Raw genomic sequence first — 24,921 nt, forward strand, 5'->3', positions numbered from 1 at the left:
CATTGGCCATAATAATAAAAATTGGGAATGTTTGATTTATTTCTATTCAGATAGGAGAGAAAATAAGACTTTGTTGGGTTGTTTCTATGGTTTTCATGGTCTGCATCCTATGTTTGTATCGTCTGCATGTCAGAAGATCCCATTTTGTTTCATTTACTAAGGACTGTGAAGATGCCGACTTTGTTGCACCAGTCACGATACATGCAGCTTCAGTTTGTACCTTTCCAGGTCTATAACGTTTGCTGATGATTACAGTTCCCCCATACAATATCAGCATATTCCAATATTGGTCTAATATAAGAAAAATACATAGTTTCAAGAGATTTTCGATCTAATTGGAATTTCAGTGTTCTAAGAATATCTATTCTTTTCCATGCTTTTGCAAGAATGTTATCTATATGTAACTGCCAAGAGCAGTTCTCTTCGACAGTTAGACCAAGGTGAACATGACTTTTGACTTGCTGAATAGGGGAGGATGGTTCGTTTGTGCACGTTTTCTAGATATAATCATACTTTCAGTTTTATTTGGGTTGAATTTATTTAGCCATTGCCTTGTCCAGGTACTTATAATAGAGAGATCAAAACTTAATATTTCTGCTGAGTGAACTGGATTTTCAACTATGACGTAAAGTGATGTACCTTGAATTTTGTTGCTTTTTTCTTACGCATTCCAAAGAAATATGAATCGATACTGTTTTTAAATAAAAATTATCAAGTTTAAATAGATATTTCTGTTTCTTAATTCGTTTTTATTTTATACCATAAGCCGGACTCAGTGAGCGGTGTTTTACGTTTCTTTGAGGTGTCTAGACGGATAAAATTAGTACCGTCCCTATCTAAATACATAAAAGTTGATCAGCAGACTTATAGGACTGGTTTTAATGTCAATGCAGATGGTACCTCTATGTAAAAACACAAATGCGGTCTGTTTCATGACATTCTGTTTCCATAAATATCTCTTCGTCACATAAAGTTGCGGGCTAGCGGCGATAATCGATATAATATAGAGATAGGCAGTTCAATGCTATTACACACGGATCAGTGTCTCTTTTCGACTACGTCATTGTCACTGAGAAGAGGTGGGGGTGGGGGATGGGGGGGGGGGGGGTACATTGTACTGATTGGGAGAGGGCGACAGGTACATGTAGTTACATGGAGGGGTCGGGGATAGGAGGGTGTCGACGGTAAATTGTTTACAAGGGTCGATGAGAGGAAATGGTCGACAGTAATTTGATTGAAAAGATCGAGGAGGAGGATGCATGGGGGGGGAGAGAAAATTAGCAGTTTGTTAGGAGGGTCGGGTCGAGGAGGAAGGGAAGGAGGGGATGGGGGAGGGGTAGGGGAGGGGAAGGGGGTTCGACGATGACTTGTTTGGGAGTGTTGGGGAGGAGGAAGTCGACAGGAAGTTGTTTGGAGGGGTCGGGGAGGAGGGAACGGGGAGGAGGGGACCGACAGTCACTTGTTTGGAGGGGTCGGGGAGGAGAGGTCGGGGAGGAGGGGGCCGACAGTCACTTGTTTGGAGGGGTCGGGGAGGAGAGGTCGGCAGTCACTTGTTTGGAGGGGTCGGGGAGGAGAGGTCGGCAGTCACTTGTCTGGAGGGGTCGGGGAGGAGAAGTCGATAGTCACTTGTTTTGAGGGGTCGAGGAGGACAGGTCGGCAGTCACTTGTTTGGAGGGGTCGGGGAGGAGGGGTCGGGGAGGAGAGGTCGGCAGTCACTTGTTTGGAGAGGTCGGGGAGGAGGGGGGGGGGGGGGGGGGGCGACAGTCACTTGTTTGGAGGGGTCGGTGATTAGGGGGCGACGGTAACTTGTATGGAGGGGTCGGTGATTAGGGGGCGACGGTAACTTGTATGGAGGGGTCGGTGATTAGGGGGCGACGGTAACTTGTATGGAGGGGTCGGGGATTAGGGGGCGACGGTAACTTGTTTGGAGGGGTCGGTGATTAGTGGGGGACGGTAACTTGTATGGAGGGGTCGGTGATTAGGGGGCGACGGTTACTTGTATGGAGGGGTCGGTGATTAGGGGGGGGGGGGGCGACGGTAACTTGTATGGAGGGGTTGGTGATTAGGGGGCGACGGTTACTTGTATGGAGGGGTCGGGGACGAGGGGCGACGGTAACTTGTTTGGAGGGGTCGGGGACAAGGGGCGACGGTAACTTGTATGGAGGGGTCGGTGACGAGGGGCGACGGTAACTTGTATGGAGGGGTCGGGGACAAGGGGCGACGGTAACTTGTATGGAGGGGTCGGTGATTAGGGGGCGACGGTTACTTGTATGGAGGGGTCGGGGACGAGGGGCGACGGTAACTTGTATGGAGGGATCGGGGATTAGGGGGCGACGGTAACTTGTATGGAGAGGTCGGGGATTAGGGGGCGACGGTAACTTGTATGGAGGGCTCGGTGATTAGGGGGCGACGGTAACTTGTATGGAGGGGTCGGTGATTAGGGGGCGACGGTTACTTGTATGGAGGGGTCGGTGATTAGGGGGCGACGGTTACTTGTATGGAGGGGTCGGGGATTAGGGGGCGACGGTAACTTATACTATGGGGGGGTCGGGGATTAGGAGCTAGAAACATGCAGGGGCCTGGCATGATGTAAATTGTATTGGGTACAGGACCTTTTAGGAGGGTCCGACATAAGAAAAGTTACGCGCACTGGCCACATTGTGTTCAGTTTAAACTGTACTTTATTGACAATCAATACAAGCATCACGCAGTACAACAACATTAAATTTTAAAGTCCGATTCCGAAACAAGTACAATGTACTTACATTAATCCGTCTCCGTTTTAACTGAAGGAAAAGGACAATACTTACAAAATGATATCATCATTTGATTCATAAGTGCAGGGAAGGGGGAAGGAAAGGGGGCAGGGGTTGAGATGAGGAAACTGTTGCGGATTTGGCGATAAAAGACTTTAGATATGTTTAGGACTTACGAAGGTACGGTAACCAGGTCTGTACGTGGATAATAATTAATAGTCGTTATTTATAACACTGTATTTTATCAAGTAAAGCTTTAGGAAAGTGATGACGAATATGTACAAGTGTCTACTAAAAACGTTTAGAGAGACTTGTAAAGTTTTGAACACTATCAAAAATATTTTCATTATATCATCTGGCATATCATGGTTACCATAAAATAAAATATTAGCATAGTACTCTGGAGGTAGGATTCTAAAGCATTCCATTCTTATTTTGTTGGAAGTTAGGACACTGTGGTACCATCAAATTGGTTACACGAACACTACAAGGGCTGTTAAGAATATTACGAGAGTATAATTGATGGTGAGTGAATTATTGCAAAGAATTAAAGTTAGAGTAGACACAGAGACCCGAAACAATCTATATCAAACAGGACACAGGGACCCGACACAATGAATATCAAACTGGACACAGAGACCCGAAACAATCTATATCAAACAGGACATAGGGACCCGACACAATCTATATCAAACTGGACACAGGGACCCGACACAATCTATATCAAACTGTACACAGGGACCCGACACAATATATATCAAACTGTACACAGACACCCGACACAATCTATATCAAACTGTACACAGGGACCCGACACAATCTAAATCAAACTGGACATAGACACCCGACACAATCTATATCAAACTGGACATAGGGACCCGACACAATGAATATCAAACTGGACACAGGGACTCGACACAATCTATATCAAGCTGGACATAGACACCCGACACAATCTATATCAAACTGGGCACAGGGACCCGACACAATCTATATCAAACTGGGCATAGGGACCCGACACAATCTATATCAAACTGGACACAGGGACCCGACACAATCTATATCAAACTGTACACAGGGACCCGACACAATATATATCAAACTGTACACAGACACCCGACACAATCTATATCAAACTGTACACAGGGACCCGACACAATCTAAATCAAACTGGACATAGACACCCGACACAATCTATATCAAACTGGACATAGGGACCCGACACAATGAATATCAAACTGGACACAGGGACTCGACACAATCTATATCAAGCTGGACATAGACACCCGACACAATCTATATCAAACTGGACACAGGGACCCGACACAATCTATATCAAACTGGACACAGACACCCGACACAATTTATATCAAACTGTACACAGGGACTCGACACAATCTATATCAAGCTGGACATAGACACCCGACACAATCTATATCAAACTGGGCACAGGGACCCGACACAATCTATATCAAACTGTACACAGGGACCGGACACAATCTATATCAAACTGGGCACAGGGACCCGACACAATCTATATCAAACTGGGCACAGGGACCCGACACAATCTATATCAAACTGGACACAGGGACCCGACACAATCTATATCAAACTGGACACAGGGACCCGACACAATCTATATCAAACTGGACATAGCGACCCGACACAATCTATATCAAACTTGACATAGACACCCGACACAATGTATATCAAACTTGACATAGGGACCCGACACAATCTATACCAAACTGGACACAGGGACCGGACACAATCTATATCAAACTGTACACAGGGACCCGACACAATCTATATCAAACTGGACATAGCGACCCGACACAATCTATATCAAACTTGACATAGACACCCGACACAATGTATATCAAACTTGACATAGAGACCCGACACAATCTATATCAAACTGTACACAGACACCCGACACAATCTATATCAAACTAGACACAGAGACTCGACACAATCTATATCAAACTGGACACAGGGACCCGACACAATATATATCAAACTGGACATAGACACCCGACACAATCTATATCAAACTGGACACAGACACCCGACACAATCTATATCAAACTAGACAAAGGGACCCGACACGATCTATATCAAACTTGACATAGACACCCGACACAATCTATATCAAACTTGACACAGGGACCCGACACAATCTATATCAAACTAGACACAGGGACCCGACACAATCTATATCAAACTGGACACAGGGACCCGACACAATCTATATCAAACTAGACATAGGGACCCGACACAATCTATATCAAACTGGACATAGCGACCCGACACAATCTATATCAAACTGGACATAGACACCCGACACAATCTATATCAAACTGGACATAGGGACCCGACACAATCTATATCAAACTGGACACAGGGACCCGACACAATCTATATCAAACTGGACACAGACACCCGACACAATCTATATCAAACTGGACATAGGGACCCGACACAATCTATATCAAACTGGACACAGGGACCCGACACAATGAATATCAAACTGGACACAGACACCCGACACAATCTATATCAAACTAGACAAAGGGACCCGACACGATCTATATCAAACTTGACATAGGAACCCGACACAATCTATATCAAACTAGACATAGGGACCCGACACAATCTATATCAAACTGGACACAGGGACCCGACACAATGAATATCAAACTGGACACAGACACCCGACACAATCTATATCAAACTGGACATAGGGACCCGACACAATTTATATCAAACTGGACACAGACACCCGACACAATCTATATCAAACTGGACACAGGGACCCGACACAATCTATATCAAACTGGACACAGGGACCCGACACAATTTATATCAAACTGGACATAGGGACCCGACACAATCTATATCAAACTGGACACAGGGACCCGACACAATGAATATCAAACTGGACACAGGGACCCGACACAATCTATATCAAACTGGACACAGACACCCGACACAATCTATATCAAACTGGACACAGGGACCCGACACAATCTATATCAAACTGGACATAGGGACCCGACACAATCTATATCAAACTGGACACAGACACCCGACACAATGAATATCAAACTGGACATAGGGACCCGACACAATCTATATCAAACTGGACACAGGACACCCGACACAATTTATATCAAACTGGACACAGACACCCGACACAATCTATATCAAACTGGACATAGGGACCCGACACAATCTATATCAAGCTGGACACAGGGACCCGACACAATGAATATCAAACTGGACATAGGGACCCGACACAATGAATATCAAACTGGACATAGGGACCCGACACAATCTATATCAAACTGGACACAGGGACCCGACACAATCTATATCAAACTGGACACAGACACCCGACACAATTTATATCAAACTGGACACAGACACCCGACACAATCTATATCAAACTGGACATAGGGACCCGACACAATCTATATCAAACTGGACACAGGGACCGGACACAATCTATATCAAACAGGACATAGGAACCCGACACAATCTATATCAAACTGGACATAGGAACCCGACACAATCTATATCAAACTGGACATAGACACCCGACACAATCTATATCAAACTGTACACAGACACCCGACACAATCTATATCAAACTGTACACAGACACCCGACACAATCTATATCAAACTGGACATAGGAACCCGACACAATCTATATCAAACTGGACACAAACACCCGACACAATCTATATCAAACTGGACACAGACACCCGACACAATCTATATCAAACTGGACATAGGGATCCGACACAATCTATATCAAACTGTACACAGGGACCCGACACAATCTATATCAAACTGGACATAGACACCCGACACAATCTATATCAAACTGTACACAGGGACCCGACACAATCTATATCAAACTGGACATAGGAACCCGACACAATCTATATCAAACTGGACACAAACACCCGACACAATCTATATCAAACTGGACATAGGAACCCGACACAATCTATATCAAACTGGACACAGACACCCGACACAATCTATATCAAACTGGACATAGACACCCGACACAATCTATATCAAACTGTACACAGACACCCGACACAATCTATATCAAACTGGACACAGGGACCCGACACAATCTATATCAAACTGGACACAGGGACCGGACACAATGAATATCAAACTGGACACAGGGACCCGACACAATCTATATCAAACTGGACATAGACACCCGACACAATCTATATCAAACTGGACACAGGGACCCGACACAATTTATATCAAACTGGACACAGGGACCCGACACAATTTATATCAAACTGGACACAGGGACCCGACACAATCTATTTCAAACTGGACACAGGAACCCGACACAATCTATATCAAACTGGACATAGGGACCCGACACAATCTATATCAAACAGGACACAGGGACCGGACACAATCTATATCAAACTGTACACAGACACCCGACACAATTTATATCAAACTGGACATAGGGACCCGACACAATGAATATCAAACTGGACACAGGGACCCGACACAATGAATATCAAACTGGACATAGGGACCCGACACAATGTATATCAAACTGGACACAGGGACCCGACACAATCTATATCAAGCTGGACACAGGGACCCGACACAATGAATATCAAACTGGACATAGGGACCCGACACAATGAATATCAAACTGGACATAGGGACCCGACACAATCTGTATCAAACTGGACACAGGAACCCGACACAATCTATATCAAACTAGACACAGGGACCCGACACAATCTATATCAAACTAGACACAGGGACCCGACACAATCTATATCAAACTGTACACAGACACCCGACACAATCTATATCAAACTGGACACAGGGACTCGACACAATCTATATCAAACTGTACACAGGGACCCGACACAATCTATATCAAACTGGACATAGGGACCCGACACAATCTATCTCAAACTGGACACAGGAACCCGACACAATATATATCAAACTGTACACAGACACCCGACACAATTTATATCAAACTGGACACAGGGACCCGACACAATCTATATCAAACTGTACACAGACACCCGACACAATCTATATCAAACTGGACACAGGGACCCGACACAATTTATATCAAACTGGACACAGGGACCCGACACAATCTATATCAAACTGGACATAGGGACCCGACACAATCTATATCAAACTGGACACAGGGACCGGACACAATCTATATCAAACTGGACACCGGGACCCGACACAATCTATATCAAACTGGACACAGACACCCGACACAATTTATATCAAACTGGACACAGGGACCCGACACAATCTATATCAAACTGGACATAGGGACCCGACACAATCTATATCAAACTGGACATAGGGACCCGACACAATCTATATCAAACTGGACATAGGGACCCGACACAATCTATATCAAACTGGACACAGGGACCGGACACAATCTATATCAAACTGGACACCGGGACCCGACACAATCTATATCAAACTGTACACAGACACCCGACACAATTTATATCAAACTGGACACAGGGACCCGACACAATCTATATCAAACTGGACATAGGGACCCGACACAATCTATATCAAACTGGACACAGACACCCGACACAATTTATATCAAACTGGACACAGGGATCCGACACAATCTATATCAAACTGGACATAGGGACTAGACACAATCTATATCAAACTAGACACAGGGACCCGACACAATCTATATCAAACTGGACACAGGGATCCGACACAATCTATATCAAACTTGACATAGGAACCCGACACAATCTATATCAAACTTGACACAGGGACCCGACACAATCTATATCAAACTGGACACAGGGACCGGACACAATCTATATCAAACTGTACACAGACACCCGACACAATCTATATCAAACTTGACATAGACACCCGACACAATCTATATCAAACTGGACACAGGGACTCGACACAATCTATATCAAACTGGACATAGGGACCCGACACAATGAATATCAAACTGGACACAGACACCCGACACAATTTATATCAAACTTGACACAGGGACCCGACACAATCTATATCAAACTGGACATAGGGACCCGACACAATCTATATCAAACAGGACATAGGGACCCGACACAATTTATATCAAACTTGACACAGGGACCCGACACAATCTATATCAAACTGGACACCGGGACCCGACACAATCTATATCAAACTTGACATAGACACCCGACACAATCTATATCAAACTGGACATAGGAACCCGACACAATCTATATCAAACCGGACACAGAGACCCGACACAATCTATATCAAACTTGACATAGGAACCCGACACAATCTATATCAAACTGGACACAGGGATCCGACACAATCTATATCAAACTTGACATAGACATCCGACACAATCTATATCAAACTTGACATAGACACCCGACACAATCTATATCAAACTGGACATAGGAACCCGACACAATCTATATCAAACTGGACACAGGGACTCGACACAATCTATATCAAACTGTACACAGGGACCGGACACAATGTATATCAAACTGGACATAGGGACCCGACACAATCTATATCAAACTGTACACAGGGACCCGACACAATCTATATCAAACTGGACACAGACACCCGACACAATCTATATCAAACTGGACATAGGGACCCGACACAATCTATATCAAACTGGACATAGACACCCGACACAATCTATATCAAACTGGACATAGACACCCGACACAATCTATATCAAACTGGACATAGACACCCGACACAATCTATATCAAACTGGACATAGACACCCGACACAATGTATATCAAACTGGACATAGACACCCGACACAATCTATATCAAACTTGACATAGACACCCGACACAATCTATATCAAACTGGACATAGACACCCGACACAATCTATATCAAACTGGACACAGGGACCCGACACAATCTATATCAAACTGGACATAGACACCCGACACAATCTATATCAAACTGGACACAGGGACCCGACACAATCTATATCAAACTTGACATAGGGACCCGACACAATCTATATCAAACTGGACATAGACACCCGACACAATCTATATCAAACTTGACATAGACACCCGACACAATCTATATCAAACTGGACATAGACACCCGACACAATCTATATCAAACTGGACACAGGGACCCGACACAATCTATATCAAACTGGACATAGACACCCGACACAATCTATATCAAACTGGACACAGGGACCCGACACAATCTATATCAAACTTGACATAGGGACCCGACACAATCTATATCAAACTGGACACAGACACCCGACACAATCTATATCAAACTGGACACAGGGACCCGACACAATCTATATCAAACTGGACATAGACACCCGACACAATCTATATCAAACCGGACACAGAGACCCGACACAATGTATATCAAACTGGACACAGACACCCGACACAATTTATATCAAACTTGACATAGGAACCCGACACAATCTATATCAAACCGGACACAGAGACCCGACACAATGTATATCAAACTGGACACAGGGACTCGACACAATGTATATCAAACAGGACACAGGGACCGGACACAATCTATATCAAACTGTACACAGACACCCGACACAATTTATATCAAACTGGACATAGGGACCCGACACAATGAATATCAAACTGGACACAGGGACCCGACACAATGAATATCAAACTGGACATAGGGACCCGACACAATGTATATCAAACTGGACACAGGGACCCGACACAATGAATATCAAACTGGACATAGGGACCCGACACAATCTATATCAAACTGGACATAGGGACCCGACACAATGAATATCAAACTGGACATAGGGACCCGACACAATCTATATCAAACTGGACACAGGGACCCGACACAATCTATATCAAACTGGACACAGGGACCCGACACAATGTATATCAAACTGGACACAGGGACTCGACACAATGTATATCAAACAGGACACAGGGACCGGACACAATCTATATCAAACTGTACACAGACACCCGACACAATTTATATCAAACTGGACATAGGGACCCGACACAATGAATATCAAACTGGACACAGGGACCCGACACAATGAATATCAAACTGGACATAGGGACCCGACACAATCTATATCAAACTGGACACAGGGACCCGACACAATGAATATCAAACTGGACATAGGGACCCGACACAATCTATATCAAACTGGACATAGGGACCCGACACAATGAATATCAAACTGGACATAGGGACCCGACACAATCTATATCAAACTGGGCACAGGGACCCGACACAATCTATATCAAACTGGACACAGACACCCGACACAATCTATATCAAACTGGACACAGGGACCCGACACAATCTATATCAAACTGTACACAGACACCCGACACAATCTATATCAAACTGGACACAGGGACCCGACACAATGAATATCAAACTGGACATAGGGACCCGACACAATGTATATCAAACTGGACACAGGGACCCGACACAATGAATATCAAACTGGACATAGGGACCCGACACAATCTATATCAAACTGGACATAGGGACCCGACACAATGAATATCAAACTGGACATAGGGACCCGACACAATCTATATCAAACTGGACACAGGGACCCGACACAATCTATATCAAACTGGACACAGGGACCCGACACAATCTATATCAAACTGGGCACAGGGACCCGACACAATCTATATCAAACTGGACACAGACACCCGACACAATCTATATCAAACTGGACACAGGGACCGGACACAATCTATATCAAACTGTACACAGACACCCGACACAATCTATATCAAACTGGACATAGGGACCCGACACAATCTATATCAAACTGGACACAGGGACCCCACATAATGTAGTAAGCTACATACAGGGCCCTGACAAATCTGCAATTCAACTCGGCTGGTACTATCACACCGAACTGAATCAGAAAATCATCACAAAATGTCGGTAATTAATCAAATATACTTGGTATTGACTCCAAACTAGGCGTAACATTTTTCTTACTGCAATTTTTGATCTTGGACATCAAATCAAAGAATAGTAGAAACTTACATGGGCCTGTACCGTGACAGGGATATGTCATCCCGATGTGTAAGAGTTTAGCAGACCAGCACAAGGCTTGTTTTGTTTTTATTTCTCATACACTTAAAATAGGTATCTATAAGTATTGTGATTTGTATTTTGGTTTGGACTTTTATTATTGTGAATCAGTAGTTGTTAATCCGAGATACAGTATAGTCCTTTAAGTCGTATTGGTATCACAGTTAAAGGGACCCTTGTGTCCTCTGAGCACATTAAACATCAAACATAAACGATCATATTTCTAAAATTCTACAGCCACAGGAATCAAAATACACAATCTGATGTTTTGTATGTGCAAAATATCGGTGGAGTCTGGAAGCTATTTAAAAAATTATCCCTGTGAATGTACACTGTGACTTGGTTAAAGAGGAATAACTCTTTCGTAAATTTGAAGATTTTATCCGTCTAACAAGCCTATAATGAAGACCAGATTATAAAGTGAAAACTGGTCATTGTAAGTTTACGACTTCTAGACAATATTTTAAACCCAAACAATGTTGGTCCATGTTTTTTTGCCCTCAGCGTTAAGATGCTACAGAGTAATTCTGATCGTTTTTAAAACAATAATCGGCTGTGGTATATTTCCATGCTATACCCAAAATACTTTGTGCTTTTTACCATTCTTCAATCATTTGATTTGATTTGAAAATATTTTATTGTTATAAACAAATGGATCGATGTTCTTATTGTATGTTTTAAATTAAATTTGGGAAATAATTAATTGCATGCCGAAGAAACTATATCGTGCTCCGCCTTTACAGACTGGTGATTTGAGTTTTATCGTGCCCCGCCTTTACAGACTGGTGATTTGAGTTTTATCGTGCTCCGCCTTTACAGACTGGTGATTTGAGTTTTATCGTGCCCCGCCTTTACAGGCTGGTGATTTGAGTTTTATCGTGCTCCGCCTTTACAGACTGGTGATTTGAGTTTTATCGTGCTCCGCCTTTACAGACTGGTGATTTGACTATATCGTGCTCCGCCTTTACAGACTGGTGATTTGAGTTTTATCGTGCCCCGCCTTTACAGACTGGTGATTTGACTTATATCGTGCCCCGCCTTTACAGACTGGTGATTTGACTTATATCGTGATCCGCCTTTACAGACTGGTGATTTGACTTATATCGTGCCCCGCCTTTACAGACTGGTGATTTGGGTTTTATCGTGCTCCGCCTTTACAGACTGGTGATTTGAGTTTTATCGTGCTCCGCCTTTACAGACTGGTGATTTGAGTTTTATCGTGCCCCGCCTTTACAGACTGGTGATTTGAGTTTTATCGTGCTCCGCCTTTACAGACTGGTGATTTGAGTTTTATCGTGCTCCGCCTTTACAGACTGGTGATTTGAGTTTTATCGTGCCCCGCCTTTACAGACTGGTGATTTGAGTTTTATCGTGCTCCGCCTTTACAGACTGGTGATTTGACTTATATCGTGATCCGCCTTTACAGACTGGTGATTTGACTTATATCGTGCCCCGCCTTTACAGACTGGTGATTTGACTTATATCGTGATCCGCCTTTACAGACTGGTGATTTGACTTATATCGTGCCCCGCCTTTACAGACTGGTGATTTGGGTTTTATCGTGCTCCGCCTTTACAGACTGGTGATTTGAGTTTTATCGTGCTCCGCCTTTACAGACTGGTGATTTGAGTTTTATCGTGCCCCGCCTTTACAGACTGGTGATTTGACTTATATCGTGCCCCGCCTTTACAGACTGGTGATTTGAGTTTTATCGTGCTCCGCCTTTACAGACTGGTGATTTGAGTTTTATCGTGCTCCGCCTTTACAGACTGGTGATTTGACTTATATCGTGCCCCGCCTTTACAGACTGGTGATTTGAGTTTTATCGTGCTCCGCCTTTACAGACTGGTGATTTGACTTATATCGTGATCCGCCTTTACAGACTGGTGATTTGACTTATATCGTGCTCCGCCTTTACTGACTGGTGATTTGAGTTTGATCGTACTCCGCCTTTACAGACTGGTGATTTGAGTTTTATCGTGCCCCGCCTTTACAGACTGGTGATTTGAGCTTTATCGTGCCCCGTCTTTACAGACTGGTGATTTGAGTTTTATCGTGCTCCGCCTTTACAGACTGGTGATTTGAGTTTTATCGTGCTCCGCCTTGACAGACTGGTGATTTGAATTATATCGTGCTCCGCCTTTACAGACTGGTGATTTGACTTATATCGTGCTCCGCCTTTACAGACTGGTGATTTGACTATATCGTGCTTCGCCTTTACAGACTGGTGATTTGACTTATATCGTGCTCCGCCTTTACAGACTGGTGATTTGACTTACATCGTGCTCCGCCTTTACAGACTGGTGATTTGACTATATCGTGCTCCGCCTTTACAGACTGGTGATTTGAGTTTTATCGTACTCCGCCTTTACAGACTGGTGATTTCAGTTTTATCGTGCTCCACCTTTACAGACTGGTGATTTCAGTTTGATCATGCCCCGTCTTTACAGACTGGTGATTGAGTTTTATCGTGCCCCGCCTTTACAGACTGGTGATTTGACTTATATCGTGATTCGCCTTTACAGACTGGTGATTTGAGTTTTATCGTGCCCCGCCTTTACAGACTGGTGATTTGACTTATATCGTGCTTCGCCTTTACAGACTGGTGATTTGACTTTATCGTGCTTCGCCTTTACAGACTGGTGATTTGACTATATCGTGATCCGCCTTTACAGACTGGTGATTTGACTTATATCGTGCTCCGCCTTTACAGACTGGTGATTTGAGTTTTATCGTGCTTCGCCTTTACAGACTGGTGATTTGACTTATATCGTGCTCCGCCTTTACAGACTGGTGATTTGAGTTTGATCGTGCTCCGCCTTTACAGACTGGTGATTTGACTTATATCGTGCTCCGCCTTTACAGACTGGTGATTTGACTTTTATCGTGCCCCACCTTTACAGACTGGTGATTTGAGTTTTATCGTACTCCGCCTTTACAGACTGGTGATTTGAGTTTTATCGTGCTCCGCCTTTACAGACTGGTGATTTGAGTTTGATCATGCCCCGTCTTTACAGACTGGCGATTTGAGTTTTATCGTGCCCCGCCTTTACAGACTGGTGATTTGAGTTTTATCGTGCCCCGCCTTTACAGACTGGTGATTTGAGTTTGATCATGCCCCGTCTTTACAGACTGGCGATTTGAGTTTTATCGTGCCCCGCCTTTACAGACTGGTGATTTGAGTTTTATCGTGCCCCGCCTTTACAGACTGGTGATTTGAGTTTTATCGTGCTCCGCCTTTACAGACTGGTGATTTGAGTTTGATCATGCCCCGTCTTTACAGACTGGCGATTTGAGTTTTATCGTGCCCCGCCTTTACAGACTGGTGATTTGAGTTTTATCGTGCTCCGCCTTTACAGACTGGTGATTTGACTTATATCGTGCTTCGCCTTTACAGACTGGTGATTTGACTTTATCGTGCTTCGCCTTTACAGACTGGTGATTTGACTATATCGTGATCCGCCTTTACAGACTGGTGATTTGACTTATATCGTGCTCCGCCTTTACAGACTGGTGATTTGAGTTTTATCGTGCTCCGCCTTTACAGACTGGTGATTTGACTTATATCGTGCTCCGCCTTTACAGACTGGTGATTTGAGTTTGATCGTGCTCCGCCTTTACAGACTGGTGATTTGACTTATATCGTGCTCCGCCTTTACAGACTGGTGATTTGACTTTTATCGTGCCCCACCTTTACAGACTGGTGATTTGAGTTTTATCGTACTCCGCCTTTACAGACTGGTGATTTGAGTTTTATCGTGCTCCGCCTTTACAGACTGGTGATTTGAGTTTGATCATGCCCCGTCTTTACAGACTGGCGATTTGAGTTTTATCGTGCCCCGCCTTTACAGACTGGTGATTTGAGTTTTATCGTGCCCCGCCTTTACAGACTGGTGATTTGAGTTTGATCATGCCCCGTCTTTACAGACTGGCGATTTGAGTTTGATCGTGCCCCGCCTTTACAGACTGGTGATTTGAGTTTTATCGTGCCCCGCCTTTACAGACTGGTGATTTGAGTTTTATCGTGCTCCGCCTTTACAGACTGGTGATTTGAGTTTGATCATGCCCCGTCTTTACAGACTGGCGATTTGAGTTTTATCGTGCCCCGCCTTTACAGACTGGTGATTTGAGTTTTATCGTGCTCCGCCTTTACAGACTGGTGATTTGAGTTTGATCATGCCCCGTCTTTACAGACTGGCGATTTGAGTTTTATCGTGCCCCGCCTTTACAGACTGGTGATTTGAGTTTTATCGTGCTCCGCCTTTACAGACTGGTGATTTGACTTATATCGTGATCCGCCTTTACAGACTGGTGATTTGACTTATATCGTGCCCCGCCTTTACAGACTGGTGATTTGAGTTTTATCGTGCTCCGCCTTTACAGACTGGTAATTTGACTTATATCGTGCTCCGCCTTTACAGACTGGTGATTTGACTTATATCGTGATCCGCCTTTACAGACTGGTGATTTGACTTATATCGTGCACCAACTTTACAGACTGGTGATTTGACTTATATCGTGCTCCGCCTTTACAGACTGGTGATTTGAGTTTTATCGTGCCCCGCCTTTACAGACTGGTGATTTGGGTTTTATCGTGCCCCGCCTTTACAGACTGGTGATTTGACTTATATCGTGCTTCGTCTTTACAGACTGGCGATTTGAGTTTTATCGTGCCCCGCCTTTACAGACTGGTGATTTGAGTTTTATCGTGCTCCGCCTTTACAGACTGGTGATTTGACTATATCGTGCTCCGTCTTTACAGACTGGCGATTTGAGTTTTATCGTGCCCCGCCTTTACAGACTGGTGATTTGAGTTTGATCGTGCTCCGCCTTTACAGACTGGTGATTTGAGTTTTGTCGTGCTCCACCTTTATAGACTGGTGATTTGAGTTTTATCGTGCTCCGCCTTTACATTCAAGTTATTTGACTATATCGTGCTCCGCCTTTACAGACTGGTGATTTGAGTTTTATCGTGCTCCGCCTTTACAGACTGGTGATTTGACTTTTATCGTGCTCCGCCTTTACAGACTGGTGATTTGACTTATATCGTGCTCCGCCTTTACAGACTGGTGATTTGACTTATATCGTGCTCCGCCTTTACAGACTGGTGATTTGACTTATATCGTGCTCCGCCTTTACAGACTGGTGATTTGACTTATATCGTGCCCCGCCTTTACAGACAGGTGATTTAAGTTTGATCGTGCCCCGCCTTTACAGACTGGTGATTTGAGTTTTATCGTGCTCCGCCTTTACAGACTGGTGATTTGAGTTTTATCGTGATCCGCCTTTACAGACTGGCGATTTGAGTTTGATGGTGCCCCGCCTTTACAGACTGGTGATTTGAGTTTTATCGTGCTCCGCCTTTACAGACTGGTGATTTAAGTTTTACGTCGTTGGAATAAATGGCAGCAATTAATGTTACATTCAAGTGATTTGGGGAGACGAAAGCGAACAGTGATGGGTCTTAAAAATCATATTGAATTAATAATGCATTTTACAATAATATTAAGATTACTGGGCATAGTTCCTGTGTCACACACTAAGTTAAATAAGGTCATAAACCATATCTATATATTTGGTTATTAACTTTAAAACATTGATGTTCTTGGTCCTTGAACATTGTTAAATAAGGTCATCAACCATATTTATATATTTGGTTATTAACTTTAAAACATCGATGTTCTTGGTCCTTGAACATTGTTAAATAAGGTCATAAACCCTTTCTATATATTTGGTTATTTTAACTTTAAAACATTGAATGTTCTTGGTTCTTGAACATTGTTAAATAAGGTCATAAACCATATCTATATATTTGGTTATTAACTTTAAAACATTGATGTTCTTGGTCCTTGAACATTGTTAAATAAGGTCAGAAACCATATCTATATATTTGGTTATTAACTTTAAAACATTGATGTTCTTGGTCCTTGAACATTGTCTTTGTGGATACGCGACTAGTTCGACAGGAAGGATGACGGCAATGGAATGTGAAATTGAAAAACAAGCAAGCAAACGAACGAAAATAGATACAACAAATACTCACAAACAAAAAATGCATACATCAATAACTACTTTTATTATGAAGAAAATGTTTGGTTTAGTGTGTTTGGTTTAGTTTGTTTGGTTTAGTTTGTTTGGTCTAGTCTGTTTGGTCTAGTTTGTTTGGTCTGGTTTGTTTGGTCTAGTTTGTTTGGTCTAGTTTGTTTGGTCTAGTTTGTTTGGTCTAGTTTGTTTTGTCTGGTTTGTTTGGTTTAGTTTGTTTGGTCTAGTTTGTTTGGTCTAGGTCTAGTTTGTTTGGTCTAGTTTGTTTGGTCTAGTTTGTTTGGTCTAGGTCTAGTTTGTTTGGTCTAGTTTGTTTGGTCTAGGTCTAGTTTGTTTGGTCTAGTTTGTTTGGTCTAGTTTGTTTGGTCTAGTTTGTTTTGTCTAGTTTGTTTGGTTTAGTTTGTTTGGTCTAGTTTGTTTGGTCTAGGTCTAGTTTGTTTGGTCTAGTTTGTTTGGTTTAGTTTGTTTGGTCTACGTAGTTTGTTTAGTTTAGTTTGTTTGGTCTAGTTTGTTTGGTCTAGTTTGTTTGGTCTAGTTTGTTTGATCTAGTTTGTTTGGTTTAGTTTGTTTGGGTTAGTTTGTTTGGGCTAGTTTGCTTGGGCTAGTTTGTTTGGTCTAGTTTGTTTGGTTTAGTTTGTTTGGTCTAGTTTGTTTGGTCTAGTTTGTTTGGTTTAGTTTGTGTGGTTTAGTTTGTTTGGTCTAGTTTGTTTGGTCTAGTTTGTTTGGTCTAGTTTGTTTGGTCTAGTTTGTTTGGTTTAGTTTGTTTGGTTTAGTTTGTTTGGGCTAGTTTGTTTGGTCTAGTTTGTTTGGTCTAGTTTGTTTGGTTTAGTTTGTTTGGGCTAGTTTGTTTAGTCTAGTTTGTGTGGTCTAGTTTGTTTTGTTTAGTTTATTTGGGCTAGTTTGTTTGGTCTAGTTTGTTTGGTCTAGTTTATTTGGGCTAGTTTGTTTGGTCTAGTTTGTTTGGTCTAGTTTGTTTGGTCTAGTTTGTGTGGTCTAGTTTGTTTGGTTTACAGTGTAGTTTGTTTTGTTTAACGTCCTATTAACAGCCAGTGTCATTTAAGGACGTGCCAGGTTTTGGAGGTGGAGGAAAGCCGGAGTAGCCGGAGAAAAACCACCGGCCTACGGTCAGTACCTGGCAATTGCCCCACGTAGGTTTCGAACTCGCAATCCAGGGGTGGAGGGCTAGTGATAAAGTGTCGGGACACCTTAACCACTCGGCCACTGTATAGGGGAATAACATACTGTATAGGGGAATCACATACTGTATAGGGGAATCACATATTTTAAAGGGTTTTTACATACATATTTTACGGAACTATAAAACAAGCGGACCAATTTTAAACACAAACAATTAGCGATGTCATCACTCATATTCAAAGTGTCACGTTTCAAACTTATACATAAATATCCAAGTAAATCGATTATTTGTCATTCAATCATGCATTCTCCAACCGATCGACATTTTATATGCACATAATGTAAACGCACGTGTCTTTAGCAGAAAAGCCTAACGACTTACGTAAGATTGCATTGTACTTCTTTTGCTTTATCTGTTAAACGTGATATAAGTGTTTTGTTACCGATACATAGTTTGTTTAATTAATAAAATGCTTAGGTATAATCAATGAAAAGTATTTTTTATTTTGTTGTGTTTGAGGTATAAATTAACTAAACTTTTCGATGTGAGCCTGACAGGCGATCGCGACGATCAACACGAAGACACCGAGGACATGTAACGTTAACATATATGGTCATTATCAAGAAGACATTGATCTATTGTCAACCATGAATAATTCGAAGTCCCGCTGTTTCGAAGTTTTTTTCTGTTAGTCCCTTGAACTTCGAAACATCGAAGTTTGACTGTACTTTTGAATGAAATCACATGCTGTAAAGACTTAAAAAAAACAGTATCTCATGGGGACTCAATATAACATATTATATGCCACCATACAATACTTATTTTTCTTATTACATTGTTACTATGTATAGATGACATATATTATGTCCTTATCGATATTAGAATAACGGAAGTGATAATTAGAAACAATAATACAATGTAGAACATATTACAAATCATTAAGGCATTCGCTGTTTCAAGTTGAACTGCTGGTTCACATAAGTATATGCAATAAAATCAATTCCCTCAAAAAAGTTAAAAAAAAATAAATAAATAAAAAACATACAACAATTAAAAAATAATCAAACAAAAATACAAAATTACCTTCCGTGTGTTGGCATTCGTTCCGTGTCTGTGTACTGGCAATTTTCAATCGATTTGATTTCTAACTAGAGTTACCTCCCTTACGTATACACTGTCATCAGTATAATATCTATATAGTTCTAATTTAGGTTTTAATTATCGATTGATTGATGACTTATTACTTCCCGACTCATCAATCAATTTTCAATATTCGTTACCATTACCACATACATGTGTAATTACATTACGTTGAAAAGTGAAGAAGGTTATAAATTAGTCAATGCACCTATCGTGTGAAGGGAGGTAACTCCACCACTCTTAGACTTCTCTCTAGTGAAAAAATTCAATAATCTGGTTGCAAACGACTTTTTTCATAAGTATGCACATCTATATTATATTGATTCGACGTATAAATGAGAAGTATGCTTGATGGGATATATGATCAGTATAAGCGTCACTCAGTAATATATATATATATATATATGTGTCTTGATTAGAATAGTGTGTACGTGTGCACATACTCCTCCCCTCACTCGCCTGTTTTTCTTTCATCATGAATCAATATTGCTACATTGATCATTTTCACACTTTATTACCACATGTATTGTCATCACGTGAACAATTTGTAATCTATAATGTGTATACTGTTAAAGGAGAGAACTCCATGAGTTGGTATAACTCGTATCCAATCCTTCTGTTCAATTACAATAAAGTATGTTTCAATAATTTCAATGTATCTTTGGTGATACACAGCCGGATAATTTGAGTGAATTCTAAAAGTATTTATGTTTGAAAGAATTAAACTCACAAGACTGCTATTTGAAATTATATTAGAGAAATATTTGTTGTATAAAATAAAGGAATTATTTTACAATATGTTTTATCTTTACTCATATTACATGTATTTTCCCAGTCTTCTTTATTTTTGAATTGCTTTACGGTCTATCGACAATTAAAACTCATTTCCCATTAATAAGCTGTGCGTTTATGTTATGTGTACAGTATATTCCGTGATTACATATGGAATACAATGATTTTCACTAAGTTGCAATACCTCTACTTTTAAGAAAGAATGCAATAAAAAACATAAAGGAGTACATGTATATACACGTTCGAGAACACATTTCTAATCTTGTCATTAGTTTTAACGGTTTTTTTCTTCTGTAAGTCGTTACATGAAATTTCTTGTTTTAAAGCAGAAAAATAGACAAATCCGTTCACAAATATGAACAGCCTCAAAAGCAAATCACGTGACACAATCTATTCCAAGGTTCGACATGGTTGACAAAACAAGAGTTGCCCCCCTTCGTACTTGGTTAAAGCTTGTCGTTTGTCAGTCCATCGTTAACTATTTATTATAATACCCCTCATTTGACACATTAAAGTAAAACCTCGGTATACTCATTTAATGTACAACCTGGATATAATGCTCCTCGTTTGTCAACCAACAGTACAAGCTGGAGATAATGTCACTCGTTTGTCAATTAACAGTACAAGCTGGATATAATGTCACTCGTTTGTCAATTAACAGTACAAGCTGGATATAATGTCACTTGTTTGTCAATTAACAGTACAAACTCGATATAATGCCCCTCGTTTGTCAATTAACATTGGAACATCGATATAATGTCCATCGTTTGTCAATGAACAGTAAAACCTCGACATAATGCCCCTCGTTTGTCAATTAACAGTACAATCTCGATATAATGCCCCTCGTTTGTCAATTAACAGTAAAACCTCGATATAATGTCCATCGTTTGTCAATTACCAGTAAAACCCGACACTAGTAACAGTTTTGATTAAAAACAATAAAATATATGTATAGTCCGAGTATGGCTGAAACCGTGGTTACTTTTAAGATTGGATTGGACTGTTGTGATATCAATGTTACTAATCACGGTTACGTTACGTAGTTAGACTTACACGGTAATGTATGGTGACTTGTATCTGCATACTCATATTCATTGGCACATCATCAGCGTTCCCACGAGGAATTATAGACCGGGGAAAGAAGTGTTCCCTTCATCAAACCGCGAAGTTTTCAACGGATTTAGTATACATTGTGTATCAGACCGAATAGATTACAGCAAATCGTTTGGTTTTACTTACAGTAAATCATATTTCTTTATTTTCAAAACATAAAATGGGATATTTGTATACTCATTCTAATAAGCTAGTGCAATGTGTGAATCTAAATTTAACGAAATATATGCAAACATATAATTTAGATATTTGATTAATTATTATCACGATGGATGATAAGAACTCTGTTGAATAGAATCATCCCTGTTTAAAACATGCATTCCAGTTACCATGCAACATATCTACATAACGTTCTGTTACAACAAAAAAAAACAACGTTTTACAGCTTTCTGGATGTTCCGATTACTGATCAATTCGCAGAGGAGACACATACATCGATCAGAAAACCATTCGTGAATTTTACTGTTATCATTTGACTTAATAGCGAAAAGACTTCAACAGTTTCCGATCGAAAACATCCACGTGTATCTGTTTCACCACATGAATGCTATCCTAGGGGGAGTGACACTAGCACCACCGGGTATGTCGAAAGGCGACGCACAGTCCCTGGAGAAATTAGACAGAGCGCGGGAAATAAACCAAAAACTACATTCAATTGACTGTTTCAATTTATGTCTTCATCTTCACAATGCCTTTGTGGTTTTATATATATAATTATGACAAATCTTTTATTTGATATTTTGCAGACTTGCTGCGAAGATTAATGGGCATGGACTATCCCCTCAGCTTCCAGAAAGGTGAGTCTCCTCTGTGGTAAAAAAAAACATGTCGACGATCCAGATCGGCTGTATTAGTCTGGTGTCATACTTAACCTTTTAAGTTCACGTAAGTAGTATGTAGAAACTGACTCGAAATATGTTCAGAGTAAATCAAAAGTATTTCCTAACGTTTTTTTGTGATTCTGATACAGATTTCTAAAATTATTTCTCGTTACGTCCACTCCAAACGCTAATCAGGTACGTATTTCAAAGCTCCCTTCCATACACGTGATCTTTGATATGTCAACAAACAAATACATATCAAATTCTTAATACTTAAAACTTAATATCAGTTTGTTTTACACAAAGAAGTTCTTAACAACTTAGGGCAATATATAGCATCCAATTGTCGAAGACGCTGACATTCAATTCATTGTTTTAGTATGCTTACTTCAAGATAAACGGGATAAATTCAAAATTAAAAATGAATTGAAGTAGACACAACCTATACCTCGACATTTTCACACAAGCAAAACACAAATTACTATGGACAACATGGACTCCATTGTTTAAACATATACAATACCATTGACAAGGTTAAAGGTATGTGATTTGATATGGAAACCTTTTAATTGATCTTAAAATGTTTTAATATATGACAATATCAAAAGTAACACACAGCATAAAATCACCCTGGTATAATTTAAAGCCGGGTGTTGTTAGTAACACTTTAAAAGACGAATGTAATTTAAAGTAAAAAAAAAAAATTGAATATGGTAAACGTGTAAACGTGTAAACGTGTTGGTATAAATAAAAGATAATGGGTTTAAATGCATGTATAGCTCATTTACTCCATCTACATGTATATCTCCGGATCAGATAAAGTTGCGTCCCGCGGCTTGTTTCGATAATTATCATTTTTTAATTATTAATTTGCTTTGAACGCAAAGCTACTTTTAGTTCCGACATTAAATTTTCAAATTTCACTTTTGTATTCAAGATAATTTCTTAGTGAGTATTCCTAATCTCCACAGCTTCACCTACGGAAGCTATAGGTCCATTCAGATTTTTGTTGTAATCTCATCTTTCTCTCAGTCATTGTCTTCCTTATCGATGCTGTTTCTTCTGTTCATCCGGTTCCATTCGATTTTGACATGATTGTGCGGAAAACACGATTTCCCCCCGTTAAATTACCAATTGCACAACAACGTGATATACTTTAACGATGGAATTTACATGTGTAAGGCACACACTGACCCTGTTAACATCTGATCACATCAACAAATGTTACAAAACAAAACAAAGAAAAATAGCTCATGGATATCAGCTTAATTAATACAAAGATAGGACTTGTATATAATGACAATGGAATTGTAACACAACAATAATACATTAGAAAAAAGTGCGTTGTCTATTAAGGCAGAAATGATTATAATAAGCAAGTACCGAAATGGTGATAAAATTCGGCATGCTTATCATATCCAGTTTCCATAGCTCTTTGATTTTTAACTAGGGCTTGTAAATCCTCAAATAAAAGAACACACCATTAAGAATACACCGCACTAAAATATAAAATATCAACACGGAGTGGCGCCGGTCACATAACCTCAGGTCAGTTGGTTAGAGCGCCGGTCACGTAACCTCAGGTGAGGGGGCCGTGCTAACTCAGTTGGTGAGAGCGCCGGCCAAGTAACCTCAGGTGAGGGGGACGCGATAGCTCAGTTGGTGAGAGCCCCGGCCACGTAACCTCAGGTGAGGGGGACGTGATAGATCAGTTGGTTAGAGCGCCGGCCACGTAACCTCAGGTGAGGGGGACATGATAGATCAGTTGGTGAGAGCGCCGGCCACGTAACATCGTGTGAGGGGGACGTGATAGCTCAGTTGGTGAGAGCGCCGGCCACGTAACCTCAGGTAAGGGGGACGTGATAGCTCAGTTGATGAGAGCGCCGGCCACGTAACCTCAGGTAAGGGGGACGTGGTAGCTCAGTTGGTGAGAGCGCCGGCCACGTAACCTCAGGTGA

The sequence above is a fragment of the Pecten maximus genome, chromosome 12 (assembly GCF_902652985.1).
Source record: "Pecten maximus chromosome 12, xPecMax1.1, whole genome shotgun sequence".
NCBI classification, from domain to species: domain Eukaryota; kingdom Metazoa; phylum Mollusca; class Bivalvia; order Pectinida; family Pectinidae; genus Pecten; species Pecten maximus.